The following is a 22,849-nucleotide window of genomic DNA, read 5'->3' as shown; positions in this document are numbered from 1 at the left end:
ACTCCCTTTTTCCGCCTTTTCGTAGAATGCACCACCCTTTTGAGCGCACCCAAGAACGCTGCTTCCCGTTTTGGACGCCATTTTTCGTGAAACTTCAATGTCGGCCTTTACTCCCGCTTCGCGACGACTTGGACGTTTATACGTGCCAAATCCTTTGGAGAGTTTCATCGAGTCCTCCTTTCTTTAGTTGGGTATTCGAGGGTGGACGAGGAATAGGCCGAAAGGATACTAGGGACGTTAGAGGTCGCCGGAAAAAAGGAGGGGAATTTAATTCCACCTACGTGTGCGAATTTCCTCCGCCCCTCTTCAGACTCCTCCAGCATCCTACTTTATCGACGGCCATTCTGCATCCCCGCTCGGCACGTGCACACGATGCACCTACTCAGGAGAATGCATAATATGCAGCTACTTTGCACGGCGGGGTCGGGGATGTCATCCGCTCACTGGGATGATACAAATGATCGGAGTATCCTCCGCTGTAGTTATTCCTTCCCCTGGGACTTTCTAAAATTCCAAAACCACCCTAACCATCCCATTCGGTACAGGAACTAAAATAAGAAATGCATTAAAATTGCGTTAAAGACCCCGTGAAAAAATCTTAACCGTTGTACAGAAACGTCGTTCGGATGTGCTGTCATATTTTGTACACTTTCCAGGAATCGACCCACTGGCTGCCAGGAAAATTTTAATACCTCCTTCCAACCGGAGGATATTTATATTTCTAAAAGTAATGACATCGCACGTACGCTGAAACATTTAAAAACGCATTAAAGACCCCGTTAACAAATTATATGGATCGGTTGTACAGGGACGTGTCGGATTTAGTACATTTTCCAGGAATCGACAACCTGAGCACCACTGGGTGTCGCGAAGAGGGTGCCGTCCTCTAGCCGCGGGATATTTGTATTTGTAGAAGTAGTAATATCGGCATTTGGTCGGCCCGGTACTTCACGGGACCCGAAGATAGTTTCGCGAGACGCCAACCAACCCTGGCAGACTGTACCGGGGGATCAGACTGTACGTCTGCCTGTCCAATCTGCAGGCTATTGTGACACTCCTCCACTTCTGGGGCCCTCCCCTTCGCCCCTTCCTCTCGCTTCCCCTCCCGCCTCGCCTCTCTGTCGCTCCTTGACTCGCTACACCCACCGCCCCGTTTCCTCCCCCTCTCTCCTCGCTCTTTCCGCCCCGCTTTGGCGAGCTCTTCTTCGCCCTCGGAAGCACCCTCGTGTGCAGACGCCGCGGTCCGAGTCCACAACGTCCCCCGGGTATCGCGGTGCCCCTTTTGCCCCCTCTTGCCCCTTTCCAGGGTCCCTTCGACTCGGCGATCGAGCGCATCGGGGGTGTATTTGTCTTTTGGCGAACTCCGGGGAGGCTTTTTGATCTTTCCCGAAGAGTCTCGAAGAACGGAAAGCGAGGCAAATTGGGCGACCCGTTTCCTCTCGTTTCCCTAATTTTTTTCATTTCCATCCCACTCGACATCGAATCGGTCTTCGGCTACCCTGCAGCAAAGGGGCGGGGGTGCGCCTTGACCGGCTGGTGTATTAATAATGAAAAATTAATTACTCCGAGTGGCACCCGCGGCCGGAAATTCCCAACAATGGGCGAGGGGAAACGGGAGAGAAAAACCCGGCGAGTCGGCACCCGGGTTTTTGCCACGTCGGTAATCGTCATCGCCGGGAAAAAGTCCGCCATGCGGATGATAATGCGCCGGCTATCTCACGGGGCTATAATAAAAACCGGGCCGCCACCCTCCGGTCACGGCGACACCGGTTTTGCTCGACTACCTTGTTAAATCCTGGCTTTATTGCCGGGATGCCACTTAGAAAGACGTTACGTTAAGACCCTCCGACAGTAAAAGTTTCATGGGAATCCGAACGACGCGGATAAGGTCCGGGTTTCTTATGGGGTGTCTTCCGCCGCCATGAAGACGCGTCCCGAGTCTGACCAGTGACGACGCTTATCCACTCGAAAACTCCACTGGCAAGAGTGGATCCGGCAAGGAGCGTCAGACGGGTGGACGGGTAAAATTAATTAATAATTAAACCCGCCACCCCTCGAGCTTAATTACAATCTGGAATTCTTCCGGCACGGTATTGAGACATCGGACGGACAACGAGGCGTTAATCGAGCCGGGACTTCGATCAATTTGCCAGACTCGCTCTCGCCCCCGGAATAAACGCGCGCCTCCCTCCTTATTGCAAACGGAGGAAGAGAGCGTTTTCACTTGGAACAAATGGTCGGTAGTAACTCGCGCTACCCCATTTCTCGTTTACTCTTCCCCCGGCGGGCGAATCTCTCCGACTTTCCTGGATTTATTCGCGATTACCGGCGCAAGGTCGGCGGAGAGCCTCGACCCCGGGGCAACCGCCCCTCTTCTAGCCCGAGGGGGTGGTTAATTTAAAAACATAATCTGCAAACGCGCTGCAATCTCCCCTCTGTACGGTATCGCCTTACCGGGGTCGCGGTAACGTAATGAACTCCTTATTAACTCCGAGGACTCAAGAGCAGAGGCGAACCCAAGGATCCAAGATGGCCGCCGGCTAAATTGATAGCGACTCCGCTTCAATCAAGGTCGCGATCGACGACGTCGCCCGGCGTCCCTCGAGGTAGGAATGTGGAATTATTTCTTCACGATAATGGAATTTCGAGTTATTCCGAAAAAAATGCCTCGGTTCGAGGCTTTCGTCTCGCTTATTAATGGACAATTGAGGAAAGGCCAGGGATATCGAGAAATTCTCATATTTGACCCCGGGTATCGTGACGCGTTTCGCGATGGAGACACATCACCCGGCCATTCTTTTTTTTCCTCTGGTCGCAGGTGATTTAGGGAGGACGCGGCAATCATTTATCCCCCGGCGCAAAATCGATAGCGTTAATTTATTGGGACATCGCGAGGGCCGTGCGGTTTGATACGGAATTAAATCGAGACGTATATCGTCCCTCTCGTATCTAGTCATATCGCGAGTAACTTCACTACGCCTTCGAGAAAATTAAGTTTTCACCCGGTCCCTCTTGCCCTCTTCTTTTGTACTTTCCTTCGAAGACGTTTCCTCGAATCGCTCGTAGACGGAGTTTCTACCTTCTCCCGGTCTCGGGTAAGACCTCGTATATCCTGCACGCTCCGTAAATCATGCCGTCTCAGGTGCAATCATGTGCGACTAAAACGCCTCTCTCGATTTCACCTACACCCCGATTTCCAGGAGATTTTTTCTCCCCCTCCTCCGTAACGTGCTCCTTCCGGATCCGCGGATTTTCCGAATCCACCGACGAGACTCGATCAATCTAGGGATTTTACTTTTCTGAATGGACCCGTTACAGGGCACGAATTAAATACCATCCCCCTTTCCCTACGATTTTTCCCTCGTACACTTTTTCCGAATTCCCGGACATAACTCGTTCCACGAGATTCGGTCTCTGCATGGAAGTTCATTTTTTTAATGGACTGGTGACAGCGCTCGAATTAAAAATCGGTCCCTTTTTGTTAACGATTTTTCCCTCCTCATCGCGTACATCTTTGGATTCTGTGGACGTTCTCGTTCCACTGGGTTCGGTCCATCGACCGAATTACTTTTTATCAATGGACTCACGACAGGTAACGTATTAAAAATCGGAGAAATCGGCCTCTTTTTATTTACGATTTTTTTTTATTTTTCTCTTATCAGGTATTTATTCAGATTACGTGGATCTCATTTCAGGGGGCGAGGTGTGTCGGGGGAATTTATTTTGATCAATGGACTCTCGAATTAAAAATCGGACAAGTCGGCCCCTTATCGGGTTCGCCACCCGATAAAGCGGCCATCGGCGCGACCTGCAGCAGATCGGCGCTTTTCGATTGAATTTCAATTCGGCACGGTACATTCACTTTAATCGAATCCGGATTATCTGGTCGCGGAACAGAACGCCTACGATCCAGTGACCAGTTTAGGTCGGGTCGGTCATTTCCCCCGGCAATTCTTCCGCTTTGTTGGGACTTTCCAAGTGGCGCGGTCCGCCATTGGTCAGACGGGAATCGCGGCCCGCCAAGACCGGCGGAACGAGCCCTTCGGTAAACAGAAATTCGAGATTTACTGTTTTCCTATTATCGTTCCCTCTCCGCTGGTGTAAACTCCCACGTCGCCTTCTCCACTCCCGTTCGATTGCTCTCGGTCGATTGCATTACAGCCTGATAACACGACGTATCGGGTGAGCGAAAGTCGGAGGCAGTCGTAACGGAGCCATTTCCCTAGCCGAATATCTAGAGGAAAAATATGGAGCCCGAATTTCTAGAAGGCGATTTTGGAATCGAAGAAACTACTTTCGGCGCAATTAGCCAAAAAGCCTAGGGGAAATATAGGGACTCCCGGAACTTTTAACGGGGATTTTAATGGAGACCGAAAATCCACTTTTGTCGCCAGATTTCGAAGAGAGTGGCGCGATCTTGGGAATCTCTCTAAATCTAGGGGAAAATTTTGGAGCCCTAAAATTTCCCATTTGGGCCCATTTTCGAAGACAGTCCTAGTTGGGAGGATTGGAAGTACACTTTCGTTGCCGAATTTCGAAGAGGGTGGCACGATCTTAGGCATCTCCCTAACCTAGAACCTAGGGTAAAATTTTGGAGCCCTAAAATTTTCGAAGTGGGCCCCGGTCGGGGGGATCGAAAGTGCACTTCCGTTGTCGAGTTCCTGAGCCGAGTGGCGCGGCTGCAGGGCCTGTCGACGGAGTGTCAGAGCGAGGCACTCTGGCGGCCTTAATTGCCGTAGACTCGCTGCTAATTAGTTTACATTACACTCTCCGCGTCCCCGTTGGTCCTGCCAACCACCGGTGGCGGCGCCACGCTCTCTGACCTCCGCCTCCCCGATATTGCGAGAGCCTCTTTACGCCGCGGCCGCGACCGAGCCGTTAACGCAAATGCAAGCCTATGCACCTGCACCTGCACCTGCGGGCTTTATGCATCCTTAGCCTTTACGGCTAAGCCCTTGGACGATGCTCTCGGACGACTGGGTACTCGGGGAAGCTGACGTCAAACATCTCATGGGGTCCACGCGGATGGGGCGATGGGAAGATCTAGGAATTAATAATCGAGGAATGTCATAAAAATGTATATACATGTGCATGAACGTCAACTGGAAATTTTACTAATCCATCGGCTCCGTCCTTGCCCGACTCGAACGCATTGAAAAGGGGTCCCAAGTTTGTCGGATACCCGAGAGACGCTCCTTACACTTTCGAGTGAATTTTCGATAGCATTTCCCGTGGCGCAACTTCCTGAAAAGAGTCCCGAGCAATGGCGCTCCATAAATGGAGGGAAGCTTCGACGCTGGAGCAGTTACGATCAAGTTGGCCAAGACCTCGAGTTTCGTGTCGATTGCTCGACATTGCTCGACGTCGCTCGACGTTGCTCGGCAAGACTTGCATTCATACGTCTACCGGCTTCCACTTCGCTGATTGAAATAAATCGAAAAGTCCTCCCTCTTTATATTTTCCCGCCATTTAGATGCGACGCTGGCCCGAGTCGAGACGTCTTGCGGCGACGTCGCGTTTAGAGCGAAGTATCGGCGAAAGTCGAGTCGATGGGAAGAGACTTTCCGCGAACAAAGTGTCGACAAACTCCATCGATATTCCGGAGATTCGGCTCGAATGAAGCACGCCGAGTCGCGGGGGTCTCCACCCTCGATTGTCACCTGTTGCGACTCACCTTTTCTTAGGGGTGCACGCGAAAACGTGACTCCCCGACTTAGAGCTCCCGACTTTCCCGACTTTTCCTCTCGATGGATCCGATTCCCTCGTTTATGCCGCCATTCAATTCCGTCACGTCGCCCGGAATGTTCCCTTCGCTTTCGCGGAAGAATCGCTAATAAAAGGCCCCCCCTCCGGAGTTTCCGGACACGCGGCGTGCATTTTAATTGGACGACTGGCTCGCTTTGACTCGAAGATCCACCTGGCTATTAAAGAATAGTACTCGAGGCCGACTCGCGACCGGCCTCGGCGGTTTCGCCGTGGAAACTCGATTAATCGGTAATTAGCCCCCTCCGCCGTCTCGAGGAGCAATTAGAAGAAGTTTCCTCGGGTTATCGGTTCCTTTCCTGGTAAATCGACTTCTTCCAGGAAGTTTGTATAATATTGATATCGCTAATTAATTTTCTCGGCGCCCCGATCGATTTCGTTATTTCCCCGCAGAAGAAAAAAGAATATTTCATGGCTACGGTTGTCGCGGTGGTTTTTCGGTGGACTCTTTTTTTTTTCATCCGTTACTTTCAATTCGTTAATTTCCGCCCGGAGTGGAAATCAATTTTGGAAAATTCCCTTTGGAACCCTTTGAAAGGCCGATTGCTCTCTCGTCTGCAAGATCAAAAGTGTAATATCAGGAGATGATTCCGATTCCCATTGCTCGCCTTTGAATGCGTTTCTTTTTGAAGACGCTAATCAAATGGGTCCTTTTACGAGGCCGGCTGAAAACCAATTAAAACCCATTGAAATGGGCGGGTTATCCGTAAGGAGTGGAAATACGTGGACGGCTATCAGCGTGCCGCATGCGGCTCCGAAAAGGGGATTGCAGTCCATTTGTTTGAGTTAAGCCAACGACCCCTAATGGTTGTTGATATGACTCGAAAGAACGGCCGGGCCCGGAAAGAGAATACCCAAATAACCTCGGGAAGCCGGCCGATTTATTTACACGGCGAGTTAAATGCTTAAACGGTACTTAAACCCACAGCCGTCCAATTACGCGCGCCGCTCTCGAATTCAAGTGCACCATAAATATTCATACTTCAATGAAGTCGTCGATTCGAGGCCCGGAGAACTGGGCACGACCATGGTCGGGTAATTTGTTAATCAACAAATTATTACCTCCCCTTTCCCGGGGACAAGGAAAGGCCCGTCAAATTTCGACGACCTCTCGAATGCAGAAAATTGAAAATGGGGAAATTCAAGGAAAAGCCCGTCGAATTTCGACGACCTCTCGAATGCAGGAAAATAAAAATGGTGAAATTCAAGAAAAAGCCCGTCAAATTTCGCCGATCTCTCGAATGCAGAAAATTGAAAATGGCGAAATTCAAGGAAAAGCCCGTCAAATTTCGCCGATCTCTCGAATGCAGAAAATTGAAAATGGCGAAATTTAAGGAAAAGCCCGTCAAATTTCGACGATCTCTCGAATGCAGAAAATTGGAAATGGCGAAATTCAAGGAAAAGCCCATTGAATTTCGACGATCTCTCGAATGCAGAAAATTGAAAAGGGCGAATTTCAGGAAAGGGAGGCAACCCTTGCGATAAAAAAATTCGAAACCGCGGGATTTTCGTCGACTGAGTGATGCAGTTGGCGCACTTAACGCTTTAATTTCGCGTTCATTTCCCTGAATTAATCTCCACGACCCTCGAGGATGTCGCGCCGGCGATCAAAGGGAGACTTAAATATTTAAACTGCACTCAAAAGCGAGATATCCGCTCTCGCGATCGGCTGGTTTTCAATTGGAGGGCCACTCGGGGAGCGAAGTTTCCTTTTAAACCGCCGGCATATAATTAGCCCCGATAATATTCCTTTTTCGAAGCGAGGCGACGAGCGGCCTGTTTGCGATCTCTCGAAACGAGCTCTCGCGCCATCGGGAACTTTCCGGAGAGGGCCAATCAGACGCGGGACAATCGCGCCGGTGATTGCAGTCGTAACTGCATTTCCCGGGAGCCAGCCTGCCGGATGGATGCACCGTGCAGGAAGGTCAGCGGGTCGCGCAGCTTAGTACCTGTTGCCGGGACTCGATTCGTCCTGCAACATCATTGGCCCCATCTCCGACACCCTGGAATAACTAAAACAAGTTCTAAACTCCGGCGTAAATTTAACGCGTTGCAATATCCCCGATAAAACGGGCAAACGCGCCCCCTACCTCGAGAAACATATAAAATTTACTTAAAACAATTTAATAAGGAAATAATCGAGTAACAATTATACAAACCCTCATCCGGACGTGAAGACTTAAAATTTATAACTTTACCCGCATCAGGAATAGGAACTGCGAAACATAACTACATCACGTATGAAATTTTTTGCTTCATAACGTAGTTAGTATATCGATCTTGCATTTTTTTTTTTCCATGGATATACGTACGAAAAAGCGTGTATTATATCTTCGAAGTTTTATTAACGCACGGATTCGGGAATTTCCCCTGAAGCGGTGGAAGATCCAGGGGAAAGCGGTCGGAACACTCGAAGTCGCGGCTCAATGGGTCATTGGGTCGCGCGTCGATTGGTGGATGCGGGTAGGCCGGGCGGGTGATTGGTTCTTTCCGTTGGAGCCGGCGCGCGGCTGGCGCGGCGGCGGTTGCCGACCGCGCCCCCCGCCGGCGGGGGAAGGGTCGCCCGCTTCCCTTATCCCCGCTCCCTGATTGGCCGGCGGCGCTGCGTGGCGGGCCGCGGCCGACGTATCGCGAATGCGGGCTGCGCGCGCGCGATGCGCGTGGCCGCTCGGCGCGGGCACGCCGCGATCAGTGTCGCGTCAGCCCCCGGCCCTGCTGCACCACGTAACCATCCAAGGTCCAGACCTACCTGCTCTCTTTTCTCTACCACCGACCGACCTCACCTCACCGACCACCCGGCCCTCCGACCACCCGACCGCTCGAGATCGCCGACGCTTACCGAGTGTGCGCCGCAGTGTCTCCGCCACCCCGCCGCCGGCCACGCATCTTGGGACACCACCTCACCGGCAAGTGCTCTTTCATTATCTAGTTTTTTCTCTTCCGGTACCCCTGCGCCTCGTCGAACTTAATTTCCCTCGATCGCGTCGATGTACAACAAACGTACGCGGGTGCGTAACGCAGGTTTCGAGGAGATTTGGAGGTTAGATTGACCGGCATCCCTGTCCGTACACTCGAGGTGCACCCTCGCTCCTGTGGACCCTCTAGGTCCAGTCTTTGGGTACACTTAAGAGAAGACAGCACCGACCCAGAAGGACTGTCCTAGACGTAGGTACGTCTATATCGTATATTACCCTGGTGGGAGATTTGAAATTTTACAAGTGCGAGAGATCGTGAAGGGTGTAAGGTCGACGAGTCAGGAAATTGGTTTTTGGCCGTCTAGGTCGTTATAAGGGACGCAGGGCGAATCCGGGGATATATCCCGCGGGATAGGGGGGATATATGCAAGGGTGCATCTTTTGTGCGGCCGTTTCGTCCGGTAAAGTCCTCCCGCAAACTCGTGACTCGCTAACTTCGCCAACGTCCGGTTAGCGCGGGCGAGCCACCGGCAGTTTGGAAGTTAGCGGAGCCAACTTACTTCGGGGGGTGTTTCGCCCCTCCCCCCGGGGGCTCCGCGCCCCCGGAAGTCCTGAGATTTCCCGGAAAGGACCCCCGCGCGCAGCCACCCACTTGAAAAGGATTTCCCGCGGAAGAAGCCCCCGGAAAAAAGCATGTAAATCCGCGCGGAGGGAGTTATCCGCAAAGGGAAAACCGGCGCGGATTTGCCGGGCGAGAGGAGCCCGGAAGTTAGCGAGGCGTGCCGACTCGCCCCAGGGACCGTTTTCCGCGGCGGGTCGGCCGCACTCTCCCGGAACCTCGTTACCTGTGCACGCCTAAACGCATCGGGCTAACTGGCTGCGCGCACCTTTTCTTTGTTGCTTCTACCTTTCCCAATTTCTCATTTTTTTTTCTTATATATTCATGACTCGCAACGAAATTTCGATAACGCTCCCCATTTCTTCCTCCCAGTCTTCGCAGTCTTACCTGCTCTTTATTACATGTATATTCTGTATTTTAATTTTCTCCCCTTTTCCGTGCCGGCGGCTATTTTTTTTTTCCTTGCATCTTCCGACCAAATCTCGCAAACGCTCAGCATGTTTTTTTTACATTCTCTTTCAAGAGGAGGTCCACATTTAATTTTCGAGTGCTCGTCTCCCCCCGGAATGCGTAGAGGCGGAAAGAGAGGACGCTGAAAAGGCTGCGACTATGGCGAGATAAAAAAAACGCAGCCCAAGGATTTAATATCGAGCCTCCGAGCTTTGGAGAACGCGTCGACCCCTAGGAAATCAAGCCCCGCTTATGAAATGATAACGATAATAATAATTAGCATTAAGAACGGGCCGTTCCGCAATAAACGAACGAGGGGGAGATGGATGGGCCGGCTCGCGGAAAGCAAAGCGAATGCCTTGGGCGAGTCGGACGGCTTTGCGGGCTTTTTAAGCCCTGGTCTTCTTCGAGCGAGCTTTCGCGGGTCCCTCGCACTAATTTAAACTCGAAAGCTTCGAGTTTAGAGTCCTCGGCGCTAGTCGGGAGGGCGCTTAAGGGTCCAGTCCTCTCGCAGGGGTTCCGCGACGCGGTCAAGTCGCGGAAACCGCGCGGTACGGCCGAGCGGGTACTCCCCCGACGGCGGGGGGGAATAATCCGGAAAAGCTCGCCTCCCCAATTTTTTACTCCCTGTTAATTCATGAACTTCCATTTGGTGACCGTCACTCCGGCTCTCTGAAAAGGAGCGTTATTTTCTATTTTTTATTTTCCCTTTTTCGTGCGGCTTTGGCGGCAGCTTTTCCGCGGGGCGGTTTTCAGGTCCAGGGTTAGACGTCCTCGGGGAAGGCTATTATTGCCGGGAGATGCGCCCGCCGATCCGGGGAGACTTTAATAACCCGCACGCGGCCGAAATAGCGCGTTTTGACGCGCCGATGCGGCGACGCGTCGACGTCGCGTCGCCGCGAATTCCTCCCGCGGGACAATGAATCGACGCCAGAGTGAGCGAGATGGAGGGTGGGAGGGAGAGGGCTGCAAATTTTCCTCGAAATTTGGCGTTTTTCATCCTGGCTTTCATCCCCGAACCGCTTAAGGCCTCCCCGACCTCTGCCACTCGGAGCAACTCCTGTCGTTCGATTTATCGAACGCGTTATCGAGGATCTGCCAGGTCCTGTTATCGTTGCAGAGCGCGCGCGCTTCAAATCTCATCCGACCGAAAAAACGATGGAATTTATTTTATGCGAAGGAAAAAAAGGAAAAAATATGTAAAGCGAATAAACACCCTGGTGCGTTCATTGTTTGATTGATTCGTAAGGTTTTCATGTCTGAAATCCGTTCATCGAGGTCGGAAAAGTCGGGGAAAATGGATCGAGACCTCGAGGGCGAAGTCGAGTCACGCCGCCATTTTTTATTGAGGCGCGTTGAAGAGCTTTCGAGCACTAAAACGCAAGCACGGATCTTCGCACGTATGGACTCTGCGTTACACGGGCAATTAATCCCTTAGAAATGGCCCCGGGAAAATGGAAAACCTTGACTGGGTATCTTAACCTGTAATCCCGTTGGGTCTCGATTTTGGAAATTTGAAACTTCCATTGTTTCGATTTTTCTTTCCATTATTTTTATTTTTCGTTTCGCAAGATTCTAGAGAAACCGTGTAAGTTCCGCGAGCTGCGTCAGGGAGAGCGTTCCTTGTTTAGACTTTTCCGTGCCGTTTCTCCCACTTCTCTCGTGGAGGTCCCCCTGGAACACGAGGACGCGTCGGCCTCGTCGGGACGCGGCGTCGCGTCAAAAGTTTGCGCCTCGGAGAGGCGAACAGAGAGAGAGAGGCGTCGTTATCGCCGGTGGGCGTAATTTTGCTATCTCTGTCCGCCTCGACGTTACCTCTCTTCCGTCCGTTTGTCAGGTCGCAGGGAGTGAGAGAGAGAGAGAGAGACGTCGCTCCGACGCAGCGGCGCTGCATTAACGCGCGGTTTCCCTGACCTGCCTCTCGTCGTGACCCGGCCTGCTGCCCGACGGAGATAGCGCGAGGCGCGCGGCCCTGCGTAAGAGAGAGACGCCCCGCTATACGTTCGCGACGACGCGCGAACCCACCACTCCGGGACGCGCTTTTTAATGACGGTGCCCACTTTTTCGAGCCTTCTTCCCCGGGGATTTTTAATGGGCGTCGCCGGGGCCTAATTGAATGACGCGTTTAACCACAAAAATCTTTACAAATGTCTCGTGAATTTTTACGAAATTTATGAGATTTCAGAATTAAGTGGAAGAGGCTCGTCGGAGTCCGACTTTCCGTGGGATGTGTACGAAAGGGGGAAAAAAAATGGTCCGATGTCGAGCTTTCCAAATTTTTAAGAAATTAGATATAAGTGGAAGAGGCCGGTTAGAGTCCAGCGTTTCGACCGGGTGACATTTTTGAGCCGTTATAATGAATGTTATGACGATCCCGATGAGATGCGTTATTCCTGACGCGAGATCTCGGCGACACTTCCGGAAGTCTCTTTGGTAGATCCTCGCAGATCGTGGCCCGCCCACGTTGGCCGCGATTTGTCGTGCTTATCCGCTGAATGACGACATCGCGAGTATATACCAGGTATGTACCAGGTATACACCAGGTATATATGAAGCGCCGGCACGGTGCGTGCATCGAGACGCAGCATCCGTGTCCCAGGCGAGCCCTCTCTCTCTCGCTCTTCGAATCGTTCGCCACGGATATTTATAGAGAATCGCCATTTCTGCGAGAATCGCATCTACTAGGTGCTCCCGGCAGGTGTTGCAACGAGGGGTAAAAATAAAGAGGCGGACAGGCCTACTAGGCATCGCGGGAAAAATCTAAATCGCCGAACAAATTGCCGGACCGTTCCGACCAACCGCCATCTTGGAAACCGGGAGGGTAATTAATGTCACCGCTCTTTTGCGAGTGTCCCTCTCTAGAGGTTTCCCTCCCTCCTCGTCCGTCGACGGTGAATTCCCATTTGGCGGGTGCAATCGCCGATGCTCGACAACGGTCCGTCTATCTCGGGGAATTATTCCACCGTTGACTGCCGCCACCTGTATGAACGGTCTTTGTTTAATGATTTACCGGGGGGCCCTTGTGCCGGAGAAATTCCCCGGGTTAATCCTAGGGGAAATTTCAAGCCGCATCTAGGGGATTCGGCAAGCGTCGGCCCGCCCGTAAACGACGCTGTGTGTCTTTTCTTATTTTTTTTGTTTACCCTTTTGACCTTTATGAAAAATTTGCACATTTTCCTGGTCACGTGGGCAATTACCAATTACCATCGGCAATCCGCGTCAAGGGGCCATTACCTCGGAAATCAGTGAAAACGATTTCTTTCTTTCAGAACCGATTGCCCTCGATTTTATTTCATAAACAACGCGATTCGGTAACAGGTGACGCTTGACCTTAAAATAATAATCTCGGTAATTTCCAACGATTTTTTTCATGATCTCGAGCATTGTAAATCCTTGAACTGCATGAGGATAGAGGAGAGCACGCGTGGGTTATCGTTTGGTGGGAAATTCTCACGTCACTTATCGGTTTCCGTGATTCCCTCTTATCGAACATCGGGAGACCTCGTTCTTGATCCGGGTCGGCGGTTTCAGGAGGTTTTGTCACGGCCTCGTTGCGATCTATAAATTGTACCGCGCGCAAAAACAATCCTCGCTCGGTGATCTATCGGGACGACGGCACGTTTCGCGGATCGACGAGGTAATTGGGGCCGCTGCCAGGGATCCGGCCCTCTCTCGGGTCCTCTCTCGGATCCTCTCGGCTACTCGACGAGAGCGGACAATGGCGACGAACTCGCCGCGACGAATTGCGCAAAAGACTCGGTCGGGGCTTCTCCACGGAATTAGCCGCGTCCAGCGATCGCGCCACGCCGTGCAGAAGAGGAGTCTAGGTCCTGCACGCACTTTTTGCGTCGATTCCAGATCGCGATCACAAGCACACTGGACTTTGAAATTATTTTAATCGGGATTTTAGGTTATATGGAAAATACCGTATATCCATACCAAAAGGTGAAAATATTTATAAAACTGTTCTTCAAATTGGGGGCACGGAATATTTTTTTTTTTCTTCCATTTTTCGAAGTAAAAATTTGCATTCATCTCGGACAAGGACGAAAAAAGAAAAGGATATTTTTTTTTCGAAAAACAAAATTTCACGAACATCACGTTCTTCCTTAGGGCCTCTATAATCACGTGTTTTATAACTTTACATAGTTTTAGATTATTTGGTGCACCCAGTTTGGAGATAAGCTTTATTAATGTCGAAGCGTTGAAGGTTGGCGTGAAGAACTCACCCATGGTACTTATACGTATTTGGCGCGGAACTCTTCCGAGATTTGGATAAATATCGACATAAGATCGATCAATCGACGCCTTAAAAAATGGTGCCTAATTTCGTCGTCTTCCGGGAAGATAGGAGGACGCAGCATGCGCGGGGAGGGAGGAGGAGGCACCAAGGACCAAGGACTCTTCCCGGGGAGGAGTTAGCCAAGTGCTCGGTTACGAGTGGGGAGTTATGACTTTGCTCCGAGGCTTTTGTCTTTCGACAATGGCCAACTTCGCGGCTCGTTCGCGCCCCTTTCCCCCTAGCCTCCTCTCTTTCTCGATCTTCCTTGAATTTTCCGCAGGAAGCTCCTACTCCAGGAGACGGGACGAGCGCCGCGGCAAATGAATTTTTCGGATGAGACTCGTTTTCTTTCCCCCTTTCCTCCCGTCGATTGCGCCAATTTCCCGCGGAAAAAGGGACTCTGGGAGGTTCCCCGCGTGAGTTCGTCTTATAAAAAATGCAGCTTTTATTAGAAGTAGTGCAGGCTCCGGGGTGACCGTCGGTCGAACTACTGTCGGCTTGGGAGGCATTCCCGGAATTCCGGCGGAATACTCGATGTACCGATGCATATGCACCGATGCATCCTCTATGGGTACTCGGCGGACTGTCATACGTTACGGAATAATAAAGTACCCCCGACGCGTAAAGCCCGAATGGCCAAGTCGTTGCCACGGGGGTGGAGGTACGATGCAAGTGCCGAGTGCAGCCGATAGCTCGTCTTCTATTTCTGGTTCGTTATCTCTTGAATTGAAATTATTTTTTCGAGGGCAAGGGGATCCTCGAGGGAAATATCGTTGATGGGGAATTCTGGTCTTTCTTGGGCGGCATGTTTTGGCCGGTTCTCCCGAATGTCTGAATTACCTCAGAAATATTTCCCGAGCGAGCCGAGGGGAGATAAATAATTCGCCGCCCCTTTTCGGTGCAACGACTTCGATCGGACCCGGGGTGCATATCGCAGGGGGGCAATATTCCCGCGAATAACCCAGTTTCCCGCGATATGCGCGTCTCTCGGTCGGCCCAAATGAATATTAATGCGTGCCGCCCCTCCGCGATCGCCAGGGGGGGCCCACCCCCTGCGGCAAGGATACTCTCCCGTAGACCGAACGCACCCCATCGTTTACCCCGGACCCTTCTTGGAACGCCTCGGGGAAATTCTTCTCCAAGAAGAATTCCCTTGGATCGCGCCTTGATTTCTTATAAAAAAAAAAAAACAGGGCGATTCGGTAACTAGGGACGCTCAACCTTCAAATTCTGACGTTTCGGTATATGTCAAAGATTTTGAGGGGTTTTCCATTCGCGATTCCGAGCACCAACGTCCATGATTCATGAACGAATAGCCCCTCTTTGGATAACTTTGAGGGGGTGGAAAGTTCTGGGAGTCCACGCGACTCCCCCGAAATTTTTCCTCGGGAGTAATTTTTCCCAGGAATTTCTTCCAAGACTTCTACCGAGCGACTCGGGAAATCTTCGTACTCTGTTCTCTGGAAGGCTCTCGGAAAGGTGTCCCGGAATCTGAGAATAGGGCGGACGGGGGATGAAGTCGGCTCCGATTTCCAGTAATTGGCAACGCGACCTCCGAGGAGAGATCTCACCCTGGGATGACGCGATCGATGCGGACGATCCGGGTCCGGTCCTCCCGGAATGCCCGGCAATCTTGGGCGCCGGTGGATTGCCCGAAGCTCTCCGGTACCGGATTCTGGTTGCCGGTTAGCAGATTCCGGTCGCCCCGGTCCGGACTGGGCTATTTCGTTCACGTAGTCAATTTGGCCGGCGAGATGGGATGCCGTAGCGACGGATTCCGGAGGCTGGCGGATCCGCCTCTCGGGCCGCGCGCGTATTACGGGAAGACGCGCCGCGGTTCCCGCGGGAAACGGGAACAAGATGGATGGCCCTTTCGGATGTTTGCGTAAACGAGCTCGGCCGACCTCGCCGTCCTCGCGGAATGGCTCCGGGATGAAAGGGTTGCCAACGCAAAGGAGGGCTCGCGTAATTTCACTTTGACCCGCTCGGGTCCCCGGGAGTTTTCCAAAGAAGGGCGATCTCGACGTTTGAAAATTTTACGAAGCCAGGAGGAACGGCTGGGGACCCATTTACGGGGGGGGACAATTTTTTGCACGGGATTTTTTAACGCAAGGATTCTAGGAGAACGATTTCTTGCCCTGCGATTTTAGGGCGATGATTTTTTGCCCGCGATTTTAGGGCGACGATTTTTTGCCCGCGATTTTAGGGCGAGGATTTTAGAAGGACGATTTTTCACCCGCGATTTTAGCGCAAGGATTTTAGAAGAACGATGTTAATTCACGCGATTTTAGGACGAGAATTTTAGGAGAATGGGTTTGAAGGGACGATTTTTACGGGAATGATTTTGGAGGGGAGGAATGTTTCGCGGCAAATTTAGGCGGATGACATTTCGAGAATAATTCTCGGAGGACGATTTAGCGAGGATGACTCTTCGAAGAACAATTTCAGAGAAATGATTTCGGAAGGGCGATCTTGGGCCAAGGAAACACTTAGGAATTCCTGGATTTAAACGATGGGAATTACGTGGAAATAGCTGGAAATCACAGAAAATCGTGGAAATCGCTGTAAATCGCCGACTCATTCTCACAATTTCAAAGTCGAATGTCCCTCGTTGTTAAATTTCGTTTATCATCTGAAATCAAAGGCAATCGATTCTCAAAGAAGGAAATCGTTTTCCCTGATCTCCGAGGGAGTAGCCCCTCGATTTGGGCGCTTTATCAGGAGCCCGTCGATCGTCATCGAGTGGACCATCCTCGCTTTAAGGGCGCCTCCTCTTTCGGGCGACGCGACATGGGCGGGGAACGCACTCGCACGTACATCCCGGGGGTGGACGCGCCTCGGTCGGATTGCCCGTCCTGGGGCGTCCGTGTAAGGCCGCCCTAAACTCGACACAAGTTCGGGCAAACGAGCCACCTGCTGATCCTCCCTGCAGAGCCCCTGCCGGGGAAGCGATCGGGGGACGAAATGTCTCGTGTAAAGACCAGGGAGGAGCCGATGTCCCCGGAAATTGACTTTGTCCAGGACGGGGCGCAAATCCTTGCGGACTCGGTACCGGGAAATAGGATTCGGCCCTCCGAATTGCCGCGCCCCTCGTCCTTCGTATTATCAATTTTCCCCGATTAATTCTTACCGTACCTCCGGTCGACATTTTCCACGTTTAATCGGGCCGAGTCGGCGCCGGAAGACGAAGGGCTAATAAAACCGAGTCGCGAATTAACGACGGCCATGAAACGTCGCGATTAAACGGCGCGTGTCGGTCCTCGGGATGAATGCAAGAATGCTGTTACACCGGGATTACGATCGCCTTTCCGGATTAATCGGGCTTTTCGGGCCCGGACTAAAGGAAGGAACCCCGTAAACCGACTTGACAATTAACGCCGCTCGTGAAATCGGCCCCGATCGGCTCGTAATAAAACTACGGGGGCGTATCGGGACCTCGGCGCAATTACGACGTGCACTCTCCTCTCGGCCGATCGAAGCACTTACAATGCAAGCCATATTCGGCCCTCCCGCACGGATAATGACGGACGCATTAATGCATCCCGACGAGTCGCGTAAACGTCGCGTTTTCCGATCGGCCCGTTTCCTCCCGGATAATTGACCGATTAATTGACGCACGCGACTTCTCGTTCATTCTAATCGGTTATCGGGACGTTTAATCAGCCCTTGATCGCATTGTTTCCCGACTTAAAATTGAGATTATGCGGAAGAAACGTCCGAGACGATAAGAATATTCTTCGGACCGATATACCATACTTGAAACTGATCTCGAATGGTTTTCAGATTTTTCCACTTTATATTTATTTATATTTATATTAAATTTCAGACGAGTCTTCAAAAATTGGGTATACACGAGGTTGACGTACAAAGGGTTATCGCCTCTCGTTAAATCCGGAATTTTCTCACTTTTGGAATTTTGTCATAGCTTATTTTCGCGTTTATATGCTAAAAGACGCTTTCCGGTATTGCGGACGTTTCCAAGATGGCGGCGGGACGAGCGTTTTCCGCGAGGCCGCGCTCAAGTTTATGGAAACATTTCCGCATCGGGAGCACCGCATCCGGTAATGATCGGCGCCGTTCCACATTCCGTCCACGTTGCCGCGATAAAATTCGAATAAGAGGGATTCTATTATCTCCCGGTACACGTGTTATGACCGACGTGAACCGAGCCGTTTCTCGGGGCACGTCCGAACGGCCAAGAAACCACGGAATAACGGAATCGTGACGTTTTTCGAGAAACACGGCTGCCGCGTGTTTTCCGCACGCCCCTGGAATTTTGATTTCTCCCTCGGGATTCGTTTAATCGTTCCCGGTGCCTCTCGAGGAGCCGACCTGGCCTTATCGGCGCGCCGTTCGTCAGCGATTCTCCCGGAATCGATAAATCCACCGAGAGGTTAAGCCTGTTATCGCGAAACCGTAAAACGGAACATTATTTAGCATTGGACGAGCCCTTACCGAGGCTTTTTCTTATCTTCCCGCGTTATCGCGATCGAGAACGCCTCGAGAACTTTCGGGCCTTTCCCTAACCTCTAAGGTTGAGTCGAGAACTTCTTCCTCTCTGAAACTTTACAGCGGCTATTTCGACCTACCCTACATCCTTTCAGGACGCTTTGGCGCCAATTTTCGGTATCTTCCGCGTAACATCGACTTTATCTATAGTTTTGTTATTTTTTATACCCCCCGGTCACCCATCCGAGTACCTCCCGAGCTCAACGTCGCTTAACTTGGGGGGGTAAAAGTTGTTCACCCTTTAGGTTATGTTTTTTTTTTTTTTCTGGACGAGAACAAAGGACTTGCACGTCCAGGCGACTTTGCACGATGCAGTTTCGCAATTAACCCAGTTTAGGTGCTTTATACCCAACCGTTCATGTACCTCGCGGGCTTGACGAATCTCCAGGTGAGAGGCCTCGAGACCAGTCTGCGATTTTCAGTCCAAGGAGGTCCATCTTCGCAAACCGCGATTGTAATCCCTCGAAGCGAACGAATAATTGCAGGGACTATTTTCAATTTATTTGGACTAGTTTCGTCAGCCTGCTTAGCCGAATCGCCGTGTCGGGGCTCGCTCTTTCAGACTTACTCAAAGGGTTTCCCTTTATTGGATGATGCCGTATTGCTGCCGGTAATTGTACAATCTCCTTAAGGTGCACTCGTCTTACCCATCGGGAATTCACTCACGTGCCGTTTTGAGCCTTATCGCGTCAGACCGACGTGCCGAATCCGCGGAAGGCTGCTTCGGGGATGATATCGTATTATCAGCCGCTGCACATCCCCATCCATTTCCATGGGAAAATATTCCAATTCATGAAACTGGAATTCTCCGCGGAAGGGTGTACTTTTTCCTTTTTCACCATCTGATCATTTTTTAAGGAAGGGGAAAAAGGTACGAGACCAAATTTATCCAGAGTTTCGTCGCCGGGTGCATTCGGCGGATTGCCTCACCGCGACTCCGTCAACGTCGGCGGCGTTTTTCCCGTTTTGTCGCGGTTTCCGCGGCGGTAGGTGTCGCGGAAATCTTTCTCGTCGGACCTCCCGTTCCCAGAGGAAATTGCGAGCTCGTCACTTACGTCGGCTGCTCACCCTTCTGGAGAGGCGAAATCCATCCCCCGCGCTTTTTCCTCCCTCGCCTTTCCTGGGCGGCCTCGCATTCGGCCGATTGCACCCTCTCCGCCCTCGTCGACGACATCGAGGGTTAATTTAGACATACGAGGGGGCGGGAAATCCCGATTATTGGGAGACCTGACGAATATCTTGATCACACCGACCCACCGTAGACACCGTGGGATTATTCACCCGGGAGATCGTGGATTTTAATTCTCGAAGTCACGGGGAAATCGGCTGGATGTCGCTAGATATCATTAGGAGTCACCGAAACGCTTTATCAATTTAAAGGCCTATCGTCACTCGTTTACCGAATCGCATTGCTGTCCATGATATGAATTCAAAGGCAATCGATTTCACGGATTTCCGAGCGAATAGCCCCTCGGTGGACACGCATGGAGGCGGCATTATGTCACGACATAATAGACAATGAGCCTCCCACGATGATACGTGGACAATTATCGAGGCAATTAATCGCTACGAGATGAAACTCCACCGAAATCGTTAGATAACGAGTGGAAAAATTTGAGGAAAAATTGAAAAAGAATATATATATATTTTTTGTGTTTTTTCTTTTTCGGTAGGGATGGGGGATGATTTTCACGAAGGCTGTGCCGCTTCTCTCGAGATCTGAAACTGCATCGATTTTTCACCTTGTGTCGACAGTCGAGCCAAGCCGGCGAGAGGGTGTCTCGGAAAGAGAGAAATGTCTCGACGACAATAAGTCACCAGACGAGGGTGGATGTTGCGACCATATGTGCACCCTTACACGGTCGGGGTGGACTCGGGGATGCTGCAATACGTCCGGAGGTCGGTCTTAAACCGTAGCGATTTTCTCGGCGCCTTCACACCCTCGTACCTCGGGTTAAGTAAGCGTTTACGGATCCCCGGGGGTGCGTCCCGAACGAGTGCCCCTTCGATCCCTCCCGGGTGGTCCTTAAAGCGGATGTACATTTCGAGAAAAATTCTTATCAACTACCCTCCTCGATAAGAAACTGTCGAACGCCACCGAGTGGAATTTTGTTACCCTTAACTGTGCATCCGGAAGGTAGAGAAACGTCACCCCCGTAAATTTCACCGTACAGTAGACTCGCTTTAAAGCCGATCTCCACTTTGATCTGCATTCTGAAAATGGCAGGAAGGTGTCTGTTAACTTTAGATGCGATGTATTTAATGGTAATATAATTATTTCACCCGGAATTAAATTTGCCTTGAGAGTGGCATGATTTTTTTTCGTGGGGTTGTTTGATCGTGGGGCATTTTTGAGGAATTCAAAAATACTACGGGGAGGGCGAGATTGAATTTCTTTCTCGCGAAATTAAACGTTCCTCGAACCTGGTATAAGGTTATTTATATTTGCCCGGTCTTGTTTGGTCGTTAGGCAACGAATTTGAACGACCAACGAATCCGTTTTCCCCGGGGGTGCTCTTTTTGGGGCTGCGGAGGCCATGGCGGAGGACGCGTTTTAGTGCACACGCTCGGGCGGAATTTAACGATTCCTCGTAAACATTCGCGTTGCATCTGGCCGGGCCCATGGCGCCGAAAGGCCCGCGAAACACCTCCACAACGGAGTTTTCGGAACATCCCCTAACCGTGGGCTGCAACCCCTCGAATTCGGTGGCTTTGCCCCGGGTTATCTCGCACTAGCCACCAAACATCGCGATCGAACGGTGTAAACCGTGAAACCTAAATTCTCCTAAAGATAAACAAAGGGTTGCTCTCCAACCTGTATTACACCCCACGCCATTTTAGGTTGATTATAATGTTTTTATTTTTTTTCCGAATTTTACGGGGGAAGTGGTATTCGAGGGTGCGCACCCTCGGTCGAGTTCCCCTTACCCTCGGTTGCTTCCGAGGTCTGGGAACGACCCTAGGTTCTAAACCACCTAGGAAGTCCTAAAAGCACCCTCGAACCCCATCGAATGGCGAGTTTCCGCGTAATTCTTGCCCTTTACTACCACTATGGCACGCCAGATCTGCGGGGGGTGTCGATTTTATCGCCGTCGACGCATCCGCGTAACGACGCCTAAGTGCATGCACTTCCGCCGATTTCACCCCCTAGAATGCCGACTATGTGGGGAAATTCGTTTGGGGCAAACGCCGTTGAAGGGGGTCTTGCCACCCCCGGTATCGGCGCCACCACCTTGACGAATTCGGGGGGTAAAATTGTCTCACCTTTTCGACGACGTCATCTCGAGGGACACTTTGAGGGTGGAAACACGTCCTACATCCTCGACGTCATTTTCACGGACTCGGGAAAAATACCTCCCCGGAAAGCAACCCCCGAATTGCGAGATTTCACCCCTGCGACCGGAAGTCCGATCGAGGAATCTCGACGGGGAAATCAATTCCGCGAACCGGAAACCACCCTGTTTGTTTCACCACGGGGTTTCCTATCTCGGGGCATCTCCACTTTCCCGGGTAAATATCGCGATCTCATTCCCTTCGGTCCACTTCCGGTTTACGTAGGGGGTGGACGCGAGGACTTTGCTCGTCGATCGAGAGGTGGATCGCTAGGTGCAACATGAAAGGACACCATGGGATGCCAAGACCATTGCACCCTCCCCTCGATGCAAGCTTCGATCCACCCCCGCGACTAACCCCATTGCCTCGAGACCTGACCTTCGACCTCGAATCTCCCGAGGAGGGCCCTCAGACCTCCACCCTCGAGGGATGCCGCGGAATCTCGCGGCATTGTCTACTACAATTATTGCGCCAATTTTCTCACCCCCTCCGCCCTTCGCCAACCAGAGCAGCCTTCGATCTTGGGGCGCCGTAATCACCCTCGCTCCTCCCATTAAGCCTAATGAACATCTTTTACCTCCAAACGACGATTAATGCCCGAAGGGCGCACCCTTCTTGTTATCTCAAGAATGATGATTTCGATGTTTCAGCCAACGTGACCTCAGAACCCCATTTTCACAGGGATGTCCTGTAATGAAATACTTTCGATTGTCCTATTTTTGATGATCCCATATTTTTTATTTTTTATTTATCAAAGTTTTTTTTTTTTTAATAGGGTGCGCATTGTTCTGTTTTTGTTTATTTTCTCGATTTCTTCGAATATTCCGTTCCTTCTCATAAGATAGGGGAGTCCTTCGGGCGAGGTTCGCATCTGGCAGGTGCCACCCCCTTATCCTTCGGGACCCTCCCTCCGGATATCGGTCGCGCACAATGGCGCGGCCCGATCGTTAGCACGAGGAGGCCGAAGTGGAGATTACT

The 22,849-nt window shown here is 51.4% G+C and overlaps 1 protein-coding gene across 2 annotated transcripts in view; it reads left to right on the top strand.

The window, feature by feature from the left end:
* Nucleotides 1-22,849, top strand: part of LOC105701189 (poly(rC)-binding protein 2) — a 126,256-nt gene that overhangs the window by 15,584 nt on the left and 87,823 nt on the right. The window contains exon 1 of one of the 2 annotated variants that reach the window (XM_012427706.2): nt 8,475-8,669. The exons of the other annotated variant lie outside the window; for it this stretch is intronic. The gene's annotated coding sequence lies outside the window, so the exon portion shown is untranslated. Of the gene's footprint in view, nt 1-8,474; nt 8,670-22,849 lie in introns of those variants that run through there. 2 annotated transcript variants of the gene reach the window in all.

This window comes from Orussus abietinus, unplaced genomic scaffold (genome assembly GCF_000612105.2).
Source record: "Orussus abietinus isolate OABI.00-Male unplaced genomic scaffold, Oabi_2.0 scaffold28, whole genome shotgun sequence".
Taxonomy (NCBI): domain Eukaryota; kingdom Metazoa; phylum Arthropoda; class Insecta; order Hymenoptera; family Orussidae; genus Orussus; species Orussus abietinus.
The sequence above is the reverse complement of the archived record's forward strand: the minus strand, read 5'-3'. Positions and strand labels throughout refer to the sequence as shown.